Source organism: Balearica regulorum, chromosome W (genome assembly GCF_011004875.1).
Source record: "Balearica regulorum gibbericeps isolate bBalReg1 chromosome W, bBalReg1.pri, whole genome shotgun sequence".
NCBI lineage: Eukaryota > Metazoa > Chordata > Aves > Gruiformes > Gruidae > Balearica > Balearica regulorum.
Window position 1 is genome coordinate 18,301,899 of NC_046219.1, and position 19,731 is coordinate 18,321,629.

Below are 19,731 nucleotides of genomic sequence, written 5' to 3' on the forward strand. Positions count from 1 at the left end.
GGCAATGCTCACACCACTGCAACCAACTGGGGAAAAAGCCAGGCCAACTAGAGCAGCGACAAATGCTCCTTAGCTGCCTCCCAAGATGAGAACCGGAAGACCAACCACTTCAAATGTATGTATACCAATTGTCGTGGTTTTACCCCAGCCGGCAGCTGAGCACCACACAGCCGCTCGTTCACTCCCTCCCCATCGGGATGGGGGAGAGAATTGGAAGAGATAAAGTGAGAAAACTCGTGGGTTGAGAAAAAGACAGTTTAATAGGTAAAGCAAAAGCCGCGCACACAAGCAAAGCAAAGCAAGGAATTCATTCACCACTTCCCATGGGCAGGCAGGTGTTCAGCCATCTCCAGGAAAGCAGGGCTCCGTCACGCGTAATGGTTACTTGGGAAGACAAACGCCATTGCTCCGAACGCCGCCGCCCCCCCTCTCCCTCTTCCCCCAAGCTCCTTATAAACTGAGCATGACGTCATATAGTATGGAATATCCCTTTGGTCAGTTTGGGTCACCTGTCCTGGCTGTGTCTCCTCCCAACTTCTTGTCCACCCCCAGCCATCCCGCTGGCAGGGCAGTGCAAGAAGCAGAAAAGGCCTTGGCCCCGTGTAAACACTGCTCAACAATAAGTCCATAGAACAAAAACATCTCTATATCATCAATGCTGTCTCCAGCACAAATCCAAAACATATCCCCACACTAGCTACTATGAAGAAAATGAATCCTCTCAGCTGAAACCAGGACACCATTACAATCTCCACCCCTGGTCCCTTCGAGTCAGACCATCAAGTTTACCATTGCAATGAACACCTCCCCTTGCCCCTGCTCCGGCTTGAACTTATCCTCAGACTGCAGTCCCTTAGGGGTGTACCTGCTCCAAGTGGAGCCTTATCCATGAGCCACAGTTTCTCCAGGGGTACACCTGCTGTGGCATAGACTTATCCACAGCCACAGTCACTTCGAGGTGCACCTGTTGTTCCAGCATGGACTTATCCTTGGCTCACAATCCTTCCAGAGGTATACCTGCTGCGGCACAGATGCAACCACGGCCCCAGACACTTCGAGATATACCTGCTGTGGTACAGATGCAACCATAGCCACAGACGCTTTGGGGTGTCCTGCTCCGACGTGGACTCATCCACATGTCACAGTCCCTTCGACTCGAGTGCACACAGGAGTTCCAGCCTGTCCAGGATGGCAGCACAAAAACAGCAGCGATGCCCTGGCCATCTGCCAGGCCAGGCTCATCGCCATTGCTGTTATCAAAATGTTCCCAGGCACAGCACAGTAAAATGATAAGAAATACAGCAGTACAGCGAGCAGCGAAAGCACAAAGCAGCCACTAACGAGCACTAGACTCTAATAGATAGTAAGGCAAGCAAGCCCCATGGCAAGCACAGGAGCCTGCCAATTAATAGCTAAACAGCTAATACTAAATAGCTAATAACAGCTATAAATTCAATCTAGCACATTCCGATCAAATCTGTCATTATCTCAAACCCTTCGTGCCCCACGTTGGGCTCCAAAAAGGACTGTCGTGGTTTTACCCCAGCCGGCAGCTGAGCACCACGCAGCCGCTCGCTCACTCTCCCCCGTCAGGATAGGGGAGAGAATTGGAAGAGTGAAAGTGAGAAAACTCATGGGTTGAGATAAAGACAGTTTAATAGGTAAAGCAAAAGCCGCATGCGCAAGCAAAGCAAAACAAGGAATTCATTCACCACTTCCCATGGGCAGGCAGGTGTTCAGCCATCTCCAGGAAAGCAGGGCTCTGTCACATGTAACAGTTACTTGGGAAGACAAACGCCATCACTCCAAACGCCACCACCGCCCCCCCTTCCTCTTCCTCAAGCCCCTTATCAGCTGAGCATGACGTCATATGGTATGGAATATCCCTTTGGTCAGTTGGGGTCAGCTGTCCTGTCTGTGTCCCCTCCCAACTCCTTGTGCACCCCCTAGCCATCCCGCTGACAGGGCAGTGTGAGAAGCAGAAAAGGCCTTGACTCTGTGTAAGCACTGCTCAACAACAACAAAAACGTCTCTATATTATCAATCAACACTGTTTCCAGCAGAAATTCAAAACATATCCCCATACTAGCTACTGTGAAGAAAATTAACTCTCTCAGCTGAAACCAGGACAGGTGATAGTTGAGACTCGAAAAAGCTGGAAGCTAGCTTGTAGTTAATGTTTCCCTCTTTGAATTTAAATACTCATAATGCATCGGCATTCCTCAATGGGTGATAATTGAGACTCAAGGTTGGCTTCACCCTGGCAGATGATTCTCACAAAGTTTGTGTCTTGAGAGGTGTCTTAGTTCAGGTGAGGGTACTGGTCACAGCCCACTGCGATCCAGGAGAGCTTCAAAGGGTCTCACTTAGAATCGCTGTTGATAGGGTCCGAGACAATTGAGTTTTGTCAGGTACTTTCCACTTTGGCCCAGCTCAGACGACAACATATTCTGGTATCTTCCACCAGTTGCGCAGACTCAGAATTTTCTGGTGTCACCCTCCCTTTTGGGCCACGCCTTAGGCACAGGTGCACCAGGTTGTCAGGAAGTGATCGATTATCACTAATGTTCCCAAGTAATAAGGGAACAAGATTGTTATGGTTGGAGCACAGATGTACCAGGCTGTTCTCGTTATCGAGGAAGCAAGAACCAGCCAAGAACATTAAGGGAGTGCCTTGATGCTTTGGTTTGTTGCTCTGATATTTGGCCCAAAAAAGGGGGGGGGGAGAGATTGCGCAAAGTATCGAGCAGCTCAAGAGAGGGAGGGGTTGCACCACCACACCGCCTCACCAAGTTGGCCAGCCTGCTGCCAAAGATTCCCTTGCCTCTTCTAGACAGGTGGATCCCATCCCTCCCTAGCAGGCTATAGTCATCGAAGAATGTCCCATTGTCATAAAAGCCAAAACCCTCACGATGGCACCAGCCATGAAGCCAGATGTTGACTTGCATTATCCATTTATTTCTGGCTGCCCCCTTTCCTCTAACTGGTAAAATGGAAGAAAAGATAACTTGGGCACCAATACTTTTCGCTTGTACCCCCAGAGCTTTGTAGTCTTCCTTGATTCTGCCCAGGTTCTGGCTTGCGGTGTCATTCGTGCCCATATGAAAGAGTAACAATGGATAGTAGTCTGTGATCTTGACAAGTTGTGACACCCTCTCAGCAGCATCTCGAACCTTAGCTCCGGGAAGGCGACATACCTCTCGTGACTCCTTGTCAGCCTGGCAGATGGGCACCTCAATGCCCCTCAACAGAGAGTCACCCACTATGAGCACTCGTCACTTCCTTTTGCAGTAGAATCAGAAGAGTAAAAGTGGGTGTTGTGGTTTAATCCCTCTACTCTGCTCTGGTGAGACCCCACCTGGAGTACTGCATCCAGCTCTGGAGTTCTCAGTACAGGAAAGACATGGACCTGTTGGAGTGGGTCCAGAGGAGGGCCACAAAAATGATCAGAGGGACAGAACACCTCTCCTATGAAGAAAGGCTGACAGAGTTGGGATTGTTTAGCATGGAGAAGAGAAGCCTCTGGGGAGACCTTATTTCGACCTTTCAATACTTAAAGGTGGCTTATAGGAATGATAGGGACAGACTTTTTAGTAGGGCCTGTAGTGATGGAAAAGGGATAATGGTTTTAAACTGAAAGAAGGTAGATTCAGACTAGATATGAGGAAGACATTTTTTACGATGAGGGTGGTGAAACACTGGAACAGGTTGCCCAGAGAGGTGGTAGATGCCCCATCCCTGGAAACATTCAAGGTCAGGACGGGGTTCTGAGCAACCTGATCTAGTCAAAGATGTCCCTGCTCATTGCAGGGAGGTTGGACTAAATGAACTTTAAAGGTCCCTTCCAACCCAAACAATTCTATGATGTAATGGTACCTTAGAATATGACACTTACTCATACATTTGTTCTCAAAGATTTTCTCTAAGACAAGGACATGTATTTCTTTAAATCAGTGGGAAACTGAGGCAGAAAGAACAGATTTGGAAAGACACCAAACTTTGTAGACCCAGTGGAGACACATGATCGCTCTTAGCTTCTATGCTAGAGGGAGTCCCTGAAGTCCCATAAAGCTATATTTGCAGCCCATAGTAGTGCAAGCAAGAGGATGATAAATGCACTTGTGCTCCCTGATTGAGCTCCACATGCAGGTTCCTGGAAGCAGAACATACACAGCTCAGAGAGACATAACCACACCATTAGACAACAGCTCAGGATAGTCCCAGGCCCTGTAATTTTGGGATTCACTCAATAAAAGTCTCACAACCAGCTTACACAATGTCTACCATATGATGCTGTGGTAAGGACAAGGGTAGTGTGGACCCAAAGCATTCTGCAACACCATCATGTCTCCCAAAAACCTGGCAGCTGAACCCAGGCACGTGGCCAGACACTCCCTCAGTCATACTGAGAAGAAGTCACATGAAAAACTGAGCACAAGGCCAGGAAAGCTATGACAAAAATTGGCCTACAGCTTGTCAGTTGGTTCAACTATAACCTCTCCTCAGAAGTTTCCCAATATGCCCTACCCTGCTTAGCTTGTGAGATTTGGCAAGATCCCTGAAGAAGGTGGTATGGCCATAGATAGTCTCCATTTTAAGATGTAATCAAGTGATATTAGTTTCTTCACAAGATTTGGATGTAATCGCAGAAGACTTTGAACTAATGTTTGCAAGAAGACAAATGTCTCCATGTTAATCCCAGAAGCAATAACAACAAGAAAATGCCTTTTTCAGTTGTTTCCAAAAGTTTTTTTGACCTCTTAGTCCTGGAGATTATGAATTCCAGATGGATGTACTGGATGCCAAATATATTAACTCAAATAATCAGTGCCCTGGGGACCCACGTCTCTAGGAGATTGAATTTATCAGTAGAATGTGCTGTAGAACCTGATTTCGGCACGCTTTAATATGAAATCAAGGCCAGGGGAAAGAATATTAGAATTCACCTTATATATTTTAGGAACTAAATTAATGGTTATACGTTATTTTTCTGGCTACAGTACTGCTGTCATAGGATTTGAGGACTGTTTTGTGCCCTCTTTCCTCTGAAAGGAATGAAAAGTGGGTGAGAAACCATGTTTTTCACTAGGACAAGCTACTGAAGAGACAGATAAATTTATCTTTCTGCTGGAAAGATAAATGGAGCTGTCTGTCCACCTGCATTTATGGGGAAACTCTGCAGGGTAATAATATGCTGTGGTACATTAAGTCTTCACCATCTGCAAAGAAACAGCTCCAGCTCATGTCAGTGGTCAAATAAGGCCCAGAAGAGCAAGGAAAAGATATATCGTAGTTTCCCAGAGAGGAGGATTTGGGCAGAGCAGGGAGAAGACAGGCCATTAAGGAACAGATCTCCATTGAACACACTTCTCTGCTAAAGCATTGTGCACATTATTTTCTGGGGCCTAACAAAACTTTCCATTTGGTGTTTTTCCAGACAGTACTGATAAATTGTTCTTGCCCACAGAAGATTTCCCTGATTAGGGAGAGTCCTCAGTTCAGCCTTTCTAGATGCTTTGGTTATATTTTTATTTGTATGGGTATGTTCAGTAAAATTCACAGAAATAAGATGTGATTTACTGTAGACATCAGATTGACAGCTTTAAACAACTGGTTTCATTGCAGAGGTTCCATAAAGAAACTAATCAACCTTGAATGTATAGAAGTCAACTATGGCAATTGTGGAAGCCCTATTGAATGCCTCTGGGTCAAGATAAGAGAGGTCGTCTCCAAGGGGGATCTTATAGCAGGCATCTACTACTGACATCCAAACCAAGACGATAAGGCTGACGAAGCAATATTTGGGTCACTTACTTAAGCAAGCTTCGGGTCAACAGAACCTGGTTCTTATGGGTGACTTGAACTGCCCAGACATTTGTTGGAAGAACAATACAGCAGCTCACATGACATCCATCAAGTTCCTGGAATGCATAGAGGACTGCTTCCTCATACAAATATTAGATGTGCCAACCAGGAATGAGGCACTGCTGGACTTGCTACTCACAAACCAAGAAAATCTGCTTTGTAATATCTTGGTTAGTGATAGCCTTGGCTACAGTGATCACAATATTGTGGGGTTTGGGATCCTGCTGAGCACGCTGAAGGTTAGTACTAAGACAAAGGTTTTAGATTTTAGAAGAGCAAACTTCAGCTCGCTCAGAACTCAGTTGGGAAGGATTCTGTGGGAAGCTTCCATAGAGGATAAAGGAGCTAGCGAGTGCTGGGAGTTTTTCAAGAACACTGTCCTGAAAGCACAAAAACAGTTCATCCCCCTTAAAGGTAAGGGAAGTAGGCAGAGCAAGAGAACCCCCTTGGCTTAACTGCGAGCTTCTGAGTCTGATCAAAACCAAAAGGGAAGTGTACCAGAGATGGAAAAGCAGACAAATACCCATTGAGAACTACAAGGGCATTGCCAGGTCATGCAGAGATGCAGTTAGAAAAGCAAAAGCTCAGCTCAAAGTGAAATTGGGCAGATTCTTCACGTATGTAAACAACAAGCAGAAGCAGAAGGAAAATATTGGCCCACTGTTAAACAGGAGAGGTGAATTAGTCACCAACAATGCTGAAAAGGCAGAGGTTCTCAACACTTTCTTCACCTCTGGCTTTACCAGCACAGTTGGGCCCCAAGCCTTGGCAACAAAAATCCAGGTCAGTGAAAGAAGACTTGGTATTTGAACTATTACAGGAGCTTGACCCTTACAAATCGATGGGCCCTGACAATATCCACCAGAGGGTGTCAAGAGAACTGGCTGACATCATTGCGAGGCTGCTCTCCATAACCTTTGAGAAGTCGTGGAGCTCAGGGGACGTCCCAGAAGACTGGAAGAAGGCTAATGTCACCCCCATCTACAAGAAGGGCTTAAAGGAGGTGTCACAAATGAGATTTTGTTACAGGGCTTTGCTTTAGCAGCAATTTAGGATTTATAGAATCATAGAATGGCTTAGGTTGGAAGGGACCTCAAAGATCATCTAGGTCCAACACCCCTGCTGCGGGCAGGGACGCCCTCCACTAGACCACCTTGCCCAAAGCCTCATCCAACCTGGCCTTAAACACCTCCAGGGAGGGGGCCTCCACAACCTCTCTGGGCAACCTGTTCCAGTGCCTCACCACTCTCACAGTAAAGAATTTCTTCCTAACATCTAATCTGAATCGACCCTCCTTCAGCTTAAGCCCATTATCCCTTGTCCTGTCACTACACTCCCTGATAAACAGTCACTCACCATCTTGCCTGTAGGCCCCCTTCAGGTAGTGGAAGGCAGCAATTAGATCTCAAGAGAAATATACAATTTTAAAACTCAAGTTTTCGTATTCACAGAAGTGAAATGTTGTGGTCATTATAAATTTTATATTAAAACATATAAACCTGTTTTCATATTGAGTGTGGATTGTGCCCAAGTACCAAGTATATATTCTAATGAATATTTTTATAAAAAGTCAGTTATTTCAGCAGATATGAATTATCAACATTTGTGAGCTGTGAGCTAATTTTTATTTGTATGGGTATGTTCAGTAAAATTCACAGAAATAAGATGTGATTTACTGTAGACATCAGATTGACAGCTTTAAACAACTGGTTTCATTGCAGAGGTTCCATAAAGAAACTAATCAACAATTGTCTGAAACTTAAAAATCACACATTATTACTTCTAAACTTTGTACAGAAAAGTTAAGTGATACATAGAGCAAATAATATACTTAAGACACTGAAGATACAGAACTTCTCAGAACATACCTCCATTGCTCTTTTTTATATGAAGTTATCAGAATATTTAAATTAGTGTTTGTTATTGTTTGTCAAGTGTCAACAACCCATTTTGCATTATGCAAAATAAAACTTTAAGACAATCCACTCCCTGACAAGACTTCAGTCAAAATGTTGGATATTCTCATGCTACATAGATTCTTACAGGGAACCAGATCATGCAAGCAAATGCAGCAAATATCAGTGCATTACTGAAAGAACATTGTCGTGGTTTAGCCCCAGCCAGCAGCTAAGCACAACGGGACCGCTCGCTCACTCCTCCGCCCCCCCGTCCCCGGTGGGATGGGGAGGACAATCGGAAGACAAAGGTAAAACTCATGGATTAGGATAAAGACAGTTTACTAGGGCAGCAAAGGGAGAGAAAAATAACAACAAAGGCACTTAGAACAGAATATACAAAATGGGTGATACACAGTGTAATTTCTCACCCAAGGATCGTACACTCAGACCACACACTCAGACCGTTCCAAAGCCAGTCCCCAAGCCGCTCCATCCGTCCCCTACTTAGCCCCCTTTTATGCTGAGCATGACTTCATATGGTATGGAATACACCTTTGGCTAGTTTGGGTCACCTGTCCTGGCTGTGTCCCCTCCCAGCTTCTGGTAAAAATTAATTCCATCTGAGCCAAAACCCAGGACATTATCCATCCCTTATTCTATACCATCTACAAAATGCCCAGATCCTACACTTTCCAATTGATCACCACCACTTTCCCTGTCTTTGAGATATATGTATACATGACTTTTTGGGCTCCATCTGTCATAACAGACTCTCAGGGCAGGAGAGATGGTGTGTGGTGTTGCATTGTTGCATGCTACATCCGGAGCTCGCAGCTAGCGTATCTGGTGCAGTACATGCTCACGGTCTGCAGGTCGAAGATGTTGAACTCCAGGAAGTTGCTGGGTGCCGGTTGCTGAAACCAGTTCTAGTTCCATCATCGCTGCACTTTGCTCAGTTTCATCAAAGTTTATGCTTCATTAATTTGAGTGATTCTTACTGTAATACCATTGATACAGCATATAGCAATTGTAGAAGTGATGACATACAATGTCAGGGATATTTCACAATTAACATCATACAATTTAATTTATTGGCTATTCTCACCCAAAATCAAATCCCCTTGAGGTACTCACCGGACTTCCCAATCCCTCCGCATCACCCACCAAGTGCACCCTGGTCCTTGAGCAAAAGCAATCCCATGGATGGGTTTGCCTTTGCCTGAAGCAGAAATAACCCAGACTGTCTTTCCGAACATATTTTTCATGTGCACTACAGGGACTTTATTCCCTTCTACAGTACATAGAAATCTTGATTGGGCAGGGCCAGCTCGATTGATGGATCCCCTAGTGTTAACTAACCAGGTGGCCTTTGCTAAATGTGTATCCAAATGTTTGAGGGTCCCACCACCATTGCTCTTGGTGTAGTCTTTAGCAGTCCATAGCATCGTTCGATTTTCCCAGAGGCCGGTGCATGATAGGGGATGTGATACACCCACTCAATGTCATGCTCTTTGGCCCAGGTGTCTATGAGATTGTTTTGGAAATCACAATTTTAGGTTGTATAATTATTAACAGCACTTGGTTATCAGCCAATTTAACAGAGTGATTCAATGGAATTTGTTGCAATCAAAATAGCAACTTAGTTAAAGATTCGAAAATGGCAAGGGTCACCCGAAACTTACAGCAGGGTTGCACACACAGATGGGAGTTAAATCAAATCACACATATAGCCAGGCAGACAAACATTCCTGGATCAAATTACACACAGACAGGCAGGCAAATAGTTCTGAACCAAATTGCACACACACACACAGAGGTTAACCTATGATTAAAATTTTCCTTTTCGTGAGTTTCATGAATTACTCACTTTTATGTGCTGGCATTCATCAACAGGCAGTTGGTGAACCTTGAGAAATCAGGCCTTTGAGTCCTTGCCAAATTATCGACAGACGATCTTTCAATCCTCGCGAAACAGCCAACACGGCTTCACTAAGGGCAAATCGTGCCTGACAAATTTGGTGGCCTTCTATGATGGGGTTACAGCATCCGTGGACAAGGGAAGGGCAACTGACGTCATCTTCCTGGACTTGTGCAAGGCATTTGACACTGTCCCGCACGACATCCTTGTCTCTAAATTGGAGAGACATGGATTTGATGGATGGACCACTCGGTGGATAAGGAATTGGCTGGATGGTCGCACTCAGAGAGTTGTGGTCAACGGCTCAATGTCCAAGTGCAGAACGGTGACGAGTGTCGTTCCTCAGGGGTCGGTACTGGGACCGGCACCGTTCAACATCTTTGTCGGTGACACGGACAGTGGGATCGAGTGCACCCTCAGCAAGTTTGCCGATGACCCCAAGCTGTGTGGTGGGGTCGACACGCTGGAGGGAAGGGATGCCATCCAGAGGGACCTTGACAGGCTGGAGAGGTGGGTCCGTGCGAACCGCATGAAGTTCAACAAGGCCAAGTGCAAGGTCCTGCACGTGGGTCGGCGCAATCTCAAGCACAACTACAGGCTGGGCAGAGAATGGATTGAGAGCAGTCCCGAGGAGAAGGACTTGGGGGTATTGATTGATGAGAAGCTCAGCATGAGCCGGCAGTGTGCGCTTGCAGCCCAGAAAGCCAACCGTGTCCTGGGCTGCATCAAAAGAGGCGTGACCAGCAGGTCGAGGGAGGTGATCCTGCCCCTCTACTCTGCTCTCGTGAGACCCCACCTGGAGTACTGCGTCCAGCTCTGGGGGCCCCAGTACAGGAGAGACATGGAGCTGTTGGAGCGAGGCCAGAGGAGGGCCATGAAGCTGACCAGAGGGCTGGAGCACCTCTCCTATGAGGACAGGCTGAGAGAGTTGGGATTGTTCAGCCTGGAGAAGAGAAGGCTCCAGGGAGATCTAATTGCAGCCTTCCAGTACCTGAAGGGGGCCTACAGGAAAGATGGTGAGGGACTGTTTATCAGGGAGTGTAGTGACAGGACAAGGGGTAATGGGTTCAAGCTGAAGGAGGGTCGATTCAGATTAGATGTTAGGAAGAAATTCTTTACTGTGAGAGTGGTGAGGCAGTGGAACAGGTTGCCCAGAGAGGTTGTGGAGGCCCCCTCCCTGGAGGTGTTTAAGGCCAGGTTGGATGAGGCTTTGGGCAAGGTGGTCTAGTGGAGGGCGTCCCTGCCCGCAGCAGGGGTGTTGGACCTAGATGATCTTTGAGGTCCCTTCCAACCCAAACCATTCTATGATGATTCTATGATTCAAAATCATGACTCGACGCGTCATAAAATGCACCATGCTTTGCCTTTTGACTTTGAAGTTTTAGTCATGAGGGGTGTACATCTTTAAACCTCAGCATGAGAAACTTCATTTGGTACCCAGGCCACCTAACCTGGGGCTTCATTTTGAACCCCATCAGGACACTACTCTAGGATCCCTTTCTCATCAAGGGAGAGAAAGAAGTGCCTTTGGAGGTCTGTAGAGGGAGATCCTGTCTGCTTAAGTTCTGCAGGAAGGATAGATTCTTTGAGTGCTTTAGGGTTTCCATACAAATTGAGTGCTTAAAGTAAGCACCGGATGCTCCTGCTTAAAAACAGAAAAGTGAGGTTCTTCATGAACTGGGATTTTAAGAAAAATATCATGTACTGGAATATTCTTGATAAAATCCTTTGAGCTGACAACATTATGAGTGAGCAGATAACAGCAATACAGGTTTTTTTGGATTACTTAGGGCCATTAAATGTCTACAACTGCAGATCTCAGAGTTTCCTTACCTTCTTCTTACCTTCTTCCTTAATCACAAACGATTAAAAGGTTTGTTATGTTATGATGAAATACTACTAATTGTCAAGCCACAAACTGTACTCCAGAAGTAGTTGAATACATGGTTATCCTGTGTTTATAAGCTGATTTTTCTAATAAATTCTCAAAGTGCAAATGATGAACTGATTTGGACTGCACATATGACAGTGGATGGACACACTGGATTGTGCCCGTTCATGTGTGTCTGGATGATCTTACTATTGTGAGTCTTATGGAGAGCTTGCTAAGAATTTGCAATGCATTTGTTTCCAGTCCTCACAAGCTTATCACACCCTTACACAAATAAAACAGGAAGTAAGAATCTTCTGACTCCTGCTGGCTAACATCACTAGGTACTTCTACCCCCTGTCTGGAGGCCAAAATGACATTTTTAATCATCATTTGTGATTATGAGGTGAATGTGTGTGACGGATGTTGAGTTTAGTTAACAACAGAGAGTAAAGGTAAGAAAGGAAATTCTTCTGTATAGGGGCCACTGATACTGACATGGGTTGGTTTTTTTGGCTCAGTTGCACTGCCTGTCACTGGGGTTTGAGTAGTGTCAGTGCCCATCGCTGGGGTTTGAGTATGCCCCTCTGTCTTCCCCATAGATTGGGTGTGATTATTAATCAGTTCTGAGAGATGTCGTCTGAGGTACGGACATGACAGCAATGCCACATAGAAATAACAGCTTAAGCTCATGACCATTGATGTTATCATATCATAAGTCGATATTGCACAGTACAGCAACATGAGAATCTGGACCCCTCTCCTAGAGATGATAAACAGCGCCACAGGGAATACATACAGTAAGTAAGGGTTTACATACCACAGCCACGTGAACAAACAAAACACCATTCTGACCAGCGACTATTTAACTAGTAGAATAAATGTGTGTAACAACTTTTGTTTTAACATGCTCTGGTCAGAGCTGTCATTATCTTAACCCTTTGTGCCCCACGTTGGGCACCAAAAATGACTGTCGTGATTTAGCCACAGCTTGCAGCTGAGCACCATGCAGCCACTTGCTCACTGCTCCCCTCCCAGTGGGATGGGGAGGATAATCAGAAGAAAAAGGTAAAACTCGTGGGTTGGGATAAAGATAGTTTACTAGGACAGCAAAGGGAGAGGAAAATAACAACAGTACTTAGAATATGCAAAGCAGGTGATACACAATGCAGTTTGCTTACCTGATGACCCCACAACCAGATACTCAGCCCACATTCAGCCCTTCCTGGAGCCTCTACTCCTCCTTGGCCAGCCTCCTTTATATGCTGAGCATGACATGGTATGGAATACCCCTTTGGCTAGTTTGGATCACCTGTCCTGGCTGTGTCTCCTCCTAGCTTCTTGTGAAAATTAACTCTATCCTAGCCAAAAACCAGGACAAACATGCACACAAAGGTTTATCTCCTGAGAACAGACTTCATTTAGGGTTTATAACTACAGGGAGGAAATGGTATGAATTTAAAGCTTTCTAACTTGAGTTTTCTGATTTTTAGCAGGCTTCTGATTGGCAGCATGAGCACGTGTTTCAGTTCTACATCCATCCTAACCCTGGATGGCTCATCAGCCTAGGACGGTTAAGGCAATCTATAGGTAAGAGCAGAAAGGGGAGCATTGTATTTACTTACCTTTGCTTTCAACAGCTTGTTTGGCCACTTGCACGCTGATGCCTTTCACCCCTGCCTTTTGTAGAAAAACTGGTTTTGGCCCTCCAACCTCTGGTACTCTACCTGAACAATAAATTAAATGGTGTTCAAAAGATATTCAGTTAAATATTCCTCACTTTAGTGTGGGTTCTCCTCTAGCCTACTGGAGGAATATGCCAGTTGGATACTAGAAAAAGATGAGTATCCAAACTGCACATGCTAGCTGTCTTGACCAGTGCCACAGCTTTAGAGAAAATATTCTTGAAGACTGTCCTTTGAAAATGGTTTGTTTTAATTAAAAAATTATTACAGCTCAAGCCATATGACCAAATTAATGTAAACAATTGGTTCCTATGTCTAAGTATAAATTTAAGATTATACTCCATTCACAGCAATAGTTCTACTGAGGAATACATCAGTTTTGTACAGAAATCTAACACCAACTCTTGCCTCAGTTTAGAAAATATACAATTTAGTTGTTATTGTGAACTGCTCAGTGCCCACATACTATGGACAATACAAGAAAAGTCCTCATATTTTCAGAACCCACAGTTATTTGCATTCTTACGTATTGCATATGTTTACATATTTATAATTTTTGTCTTTTTTCCTTTCAACATCCTTTATCATCCTCTTTTCATTCTCTGTTCCCATACCTTCTCTGTTCTCCTCAGTTGAGTAAGTGCTAAGTTGTTTTTCTTTTTGTCCTGTGCTCCTTCTAGAAACAGTATAAACAGTCTCCCATTTTTATTTTAATTGAATGAGGTTAACCACATTTGAAAGAGCCAATATCCAAAACCATGAATGAGTTCACTGCCAGCAGTCTTAATACCTGTGAGCTAAAGACTTTAGTTTCAACCTTTTGATGTTATACCACATTCAACCTTAATACGGGTTTAATCTTTTGTTTTAGTTGCAAGATGACTTGCCAATTGTTGCATTTCAGTACAAAATAAACCCATTTTATTGCATTCTTTTGAATTGCACTTGAAGGGAGAAATCTCACAAAGACCATTCTGTCCTGTGATGCATTCTGGTAGTACTTTCTTTGCAGAAGTTACATCCAAAACTTCTATGTCAGTACTTCAGATTTCAACAACAGCCATCATCCATGATGATGATGATAAAATACACAGGGTTCTTAGCAGACTGTAAAATGTTCTATAAGAGAAGATACAGCTCCAAAGCCTCCTTACTCTAGCCAGTTCCAGTTTATATCTACTTGACATTCTTTATTTGCATGCACTCTCTTTTATACATTGTTTAAATATACAGTAAGATTGCTGCTTTTGTAGTAGTATAAATAAAAACCTAGAGTAGGTAATCTCATTCTCAGTTCATTATTCAGTTGCATACACTGGATTAGCATAAGATTTCAGGTCAGCAACTGAGTTGTCAAGCAGCATTTTACAAAGAACTTTTTATCCTACTTTTATGGAGATTCATAAATGAAAGACAAAAAGTAATGGCTTCTTTTTAAGTAGTGTTTCAAGACTGTGTTGGTTTTGGTTGGGATAGAGTTAATTTTCTTCATAGTAGTGAGTATGGGGCTATGTTTTGGATTTGTGCTGTGTATTGGGTCTGGCTGAGATGGAGGAAAATTTTCCCCAGAGCAGCCCTCATAGTGCTGTGCTGTGTATTGGTAGCTAGCAAGGTGTTGATAACACACCAGTGTTTTGGCTATTACTGAGCAGTGCTGGCAAACATCAAGGCTGTCTCTCCAACGTTTCTCCCCCCCCTCAGCAGTAGGCTGGGGGTGGGCAAGAGGTTGGGAGGGGACACAGCCGGGACAGCTGACCCCAACTGACCAAAGGGATATTCCATACCATATGATGTCATGCTCAGCATATAAAGCTGGGGGAAGAAGAAGGAAAGGGGGACGTTCAGAGTGATGGCATTTGTCTTCCCAAGTAACCATTACGCATGATGGAGCCCTGCTTTCCTGGAGACGGCTGAAGCTGTGTGCTGATGGGAAGTAGTGAATGAATTCCTTCTTTTGCCTTGCTTATGCACGCGGCTTTTGCTTTACCTATTAAACTGTCTTTATCTCAACCCACGAGTTTTCTCACTTTCACTCTTCCAATTCTCTCTTCCAACCCACCAGGGGGGAGTGAGTGAGCAGCTATGTGGTGCTTAGCTGCCGGCTGGGGCAAAACCACAACAATGACTTTGATTGAATACATAGTTCATTCAAAATGGTAAAATTTTACTCAAAGGGTACTTTTATTTCTAATGCCTCAGTTAGGTTTTAAGGGATTTTTGACTCTTCCATCATCAGAAAGTATTGTTTCCAAAATCATCGTTTATTAGAGTAGTAAGTCTTTAAAAAGTACAAAGACAGGCAAAGAGGTGAACATCATATTCTTTTTAAAAGTTTTCTAAGGAATAAAGGAAAGGTAATTCAGTCTCTATCATCATGCCTGGATTTGCATTCCTTCCTCACAAACAGCTTTATTGATCTCTCTGTCATTCCTCCCAAAAGAACTACTTATGTGCATTGGAAGCCCTCTTATTATGTAACATGCCATAACATTGAAAACATGTAGGGGAATAGCTGCACCATTATGCAATGTACAGTACAGTCTATGAATCAGGGCTCCCTTACAATGGTCAATGCTTCACAACAGTTTGTTTTATTGTCTCCTGTAGTATCTCTCTGCTGGTAACTAAACATTGTAGAACAGTTTATATTGACTGCAAGGACAGCTCTTAAGGAGAAAATTCCTTATTTCAAGCCAAATATAGAGTTCATGGCTTAACTCAGGAATTGGACAGTACCAAAAATTTGTTAGGTTTTCTTCCCCTTTGCTCTGAATTGTCCAACATCCCCCTGCCTCCCCCTCCTCCCAAACCTCCCTCTACAATAATAAAATTTAAAGCATAGCCAGAGTGCTTACTATATGCTGACATTTTCTTAAAGGGGTGATGTCAGGGTAACTTAGACCGAAATTCTAGATTTAATAAAAACTTTTTAAACAAAAACATAAAGTTAATACAAAAATTTAAGATTAGTTCATATTTTAAGAGGCTCCTAATGTTGCTACATTTCTAAGAAACGTCTCACTATAAAAGCTAGTAAGTGAAACCAAATAGATTTTTAAAAAGATCCAACACACTAGCCTCCTCTCATTGTCTAAGCAGAGAAAAATGCAAGGAAAAAACTCTAAATAATTATTGGAATTTTAATTTTTAATGCTTTATCTTGCTAATCACACCCCATACGCATATTAGTTTTTATTACAGCATTTACAACTTGGTAACCAATATCCCTTTAAAGGAAAATATATGCCTTTTTTCTAACACTTAAGTTGCAATTGCTAATGAAAACAATAATATATCTTCCATTTCCACTAGCCAAAGGTCTATCTACTTTTCCTATGACCAATCATAACAAATACATCAAGAGTTATTGCTGAGCATGACGTCATATGGTATGGAATATCCCTTTGGTCAGTTGGGGTCAGCTGTCCCGGCTGTGTCCCCTCCCAACTTTTTGTGCATCCCCAGCCTACTTGCTGGTGGGGTGGTGTGAGAAGCAGAAAAGGTCTTGACTCTGTGTAAGCACTGCTCAGCAATAACAAAAACATCTTTGTAAACATCTTTGTATTATCAACACTGTTTCCAGCACAAATCCAAAACATAGCCTCATACTAGCTACTATGAAGAAAATTAACTATCCTAGCCAAAACCAGCACATCTGTGTTGCACATTCAATTTCTGTCTATTTTAAGCTTGCTTTTAAGATGTAGAACAGCATAAGAAAGTTACAAACTCCACGAGGTGTTTAGAAAATGCAGCTTATCAAGATAATATTACTCTCTCCACAGCTAACACCTATAAAGGTCTTCTGTGAATGACATCTCATATGTCACAAATAATGTCACAAATCTTTTGTGAATGACATAATACATCAGTTCCAATAGAAGAAGAACTTGCTAGCAAGAAAAAATAGTTTTTTCAATACAATAAGATACTATCAAGAGTAAAAGCAAATCTGTAACCAATAATCTCCAAGGCATGGGTGACCCAAAGCAAATAATGCTTAATCCTCATGATATGCAAAGTATTTTGAAGATTTGCAATTGGGATTATCTGAGCAGTTATGAGGGGTTTTTTTAAAAAAATGCTTCTTGGGTTTTATTGAGAATTCTTGGTGGAGGCGATGCATCTGTGGGATGTTAGTCCAACAGTAACAGCTTTATTGTGACCACTCATCATGGCCAGAGAGCTCTGCCTTCTGAAAAGATGGATAACAGGGGAGGCCCAAGGTGCTTTCCTTGGTCATGTGCTGCAGCCTCAGAAACTGCCTTCAGCCACCCACTGCAACCATCCAAATTGGCAGGAGGGCTTTGTTCCTCTGACAAGAAATGAACGTTGGTCCTTTAGGCAATCAGCAGTGATAAACAAACCTCCTGCCCGGAGCTCTGTACAGCGAGGTATTAAAGAACAGTGATTGCAGAGCTATAGAGTCCTAGTGTAAGGCAACCACGGAGGACACTGCATAAGGAAGCCCTCTCCACTGCTGCGTCACACACTGAATTACCTCGGGCAAATGGCTACAGCTTAGATCTTCAAGGAAGATTTTTATGGCACTAAATCCAGCCTACCTCTAGATGGATTTATACTTACAGGCACCTGTATGACTACTTAAAAGTACTTAAAAAGTTAAAGTCTGACTTCCAGACTGGTGTTTCTCTAGCCAAGTCCCTTGAGAAACTTTCCCCTTTCTCAGGGTTTGCCTTATAGATACTTATTTGTGCAGCATCGGTTTCAGATATCTCCAGACACAGCCAGCAGAAGCAATAAATGTGATTACAGACCTACTACTTCATAGTAGTGAGTATGGGGCTATGTTTTGGATTTGTGCTGTGTATTGGGTCTGGCTGAGATGGAGGAAAATTTTCCCATCAATTATAATAGAAATGGATCAGCTTTGAGGTCTTTGAGTGTAGATCAATAGTTATTTATTTTTTGCTTCTTTGCTAGGATTATTCGTAGATCGATAATTAATCATTTGTATTGCATCACTGCTTTCGGTCACTGACTATGTGGGCAATACTGAAGTCAAGGGTCTTCATTTAGTCTCTGCCTTTCAAATAGGAAATTTCACTAGAGAGTTGTATTGGATCTGGCTGAGATGGAGTTAGTTTTCCCCATAGCAGCCCTCATAGTGCTGTGCTGTGTATTGGTAGCTAGCAAGGTGTTGATAACACACCAGTGTTTTGGCTACTACTGAGCAGTGCCGACACAGCATCAAGACAGTCTCTCCAACATCCCCCCCCCTTGGCAGTAGGCTGGGGGTGGGCAAGATCTTGGGAGGGGACACAGCCAGGACAGCTGACCCAAACTGACCAGAGGGATATTCCATACCATATGACATCTGCTCAGCATTAAATAGCTAAGAAAAATGAGGAGGAGGAGGGGCCATTTGTTATTTACAACATTTGTCTTCCAGAGCAACTGCTACACATACTGAAGCCCTGCTTCCCAGGAAGTGGCCGGACATCATCTGATGGAAGTAGAGAATAAATCTTTTGTTTTTCCTTTGCTTCTGTGTGTGACCTTTTGCTTTTACTGTATTAAACTGCTTTTATCTTGACCCACGAAGTTTTTTCCATCTTATTTTTCTCCCCTCCCTGTCGTGCTGAGGAGGGGAGTGATAGAGTGGCTTGGTGGACATCTGGCATGCAGCCAAAGTCAGCCCACCACAAGAGAATATAATTTACCTTGTAAAAGCTGTCATCATTATGTTATCTACTGTATCACTGTTAACATCATATACTGTCCCATGAACAGCTAAAGCCCATAGTATTTTTTCTACGTCACACATCTAATGTCTTCATCCTTTGACTTTGTGCAGGACTTCAAACACAGAATTAAAAAGCAGGATCTAAACAGGGTGACATTCCACTAAGCTGGAGAAGAACATATTTTCAACTTTACTAGTAAAAACTGAATTTCTGTTCTAATTGATGAAAGGCATTGCCATATCCGAAATAAGCTGTGAACTGAGAGAAAGAAAAATTTCCATGTTTTAAAATATGGAATCAATCATTATGACCTGTGAGCAGGAAGGTTCATCACACTGGTAGTTTTATTTGTTGTTGTCCTGGTTTCAGCTGAGAGGATTGATTTTCTTCATAGTAGCTAGTGTGGGGATACGTTTTGGATTTGTGCTGGAGACAGCATTGATAATATAGAGATGTTTTTGTTCTATGGACTTATTGTTGAGCAGTGTTTACATGGGGCCAAGGCCTTTTCTGCTTCTTGCACTGCCCTGCCAGCGGGATGGCTGGGGGTGGACAAGAAGTTGGGAGGAGACACAGACAGGACAGCTGACCCAAACTAACCAAAGGGATATTCCATACTATATGACGTCATGCTCAGTTTATAAGGAGCTTGGGGGAAGATGGGAAGTGGGGGGCAGCGGCGTTCGGAGCGATGGCGTTTGTCTTCCCAAGTAACCATTACGCGTGACAGAGCCCTGCTTTCCTGGAGATGGCTGAGCACCTGCCTGCCCATGGGAAGTGGTGAATG

The 19,731-nt window shown here is 43.6% G+C and overlaps 1 long non-coding RNA gene across 2 annotated transcripts in view; it reads left to right on the plus strand.

Annotated features, from left to right (window-relative positions):
• Positions 1–18,786, plus strand: part of LOC142599229 (uncharacterized) — a 40,417-nt gene extending 21,631 nt beyond the window's left edge. For both annotated transcript variants that reach the window (XR_012832851.1, XR_012832852.1), the window contains exon 3: positions 18,650–18,786. This is a non-coding gene — a long non-coding RNA (uncharacterized LOC142599229). The remainder of the gene's footprint in view (positions 1–18,649) is intronic.
• The last annotated feature ends 945 nt before the right edge of the window (positions 18,787–19,731 follow it).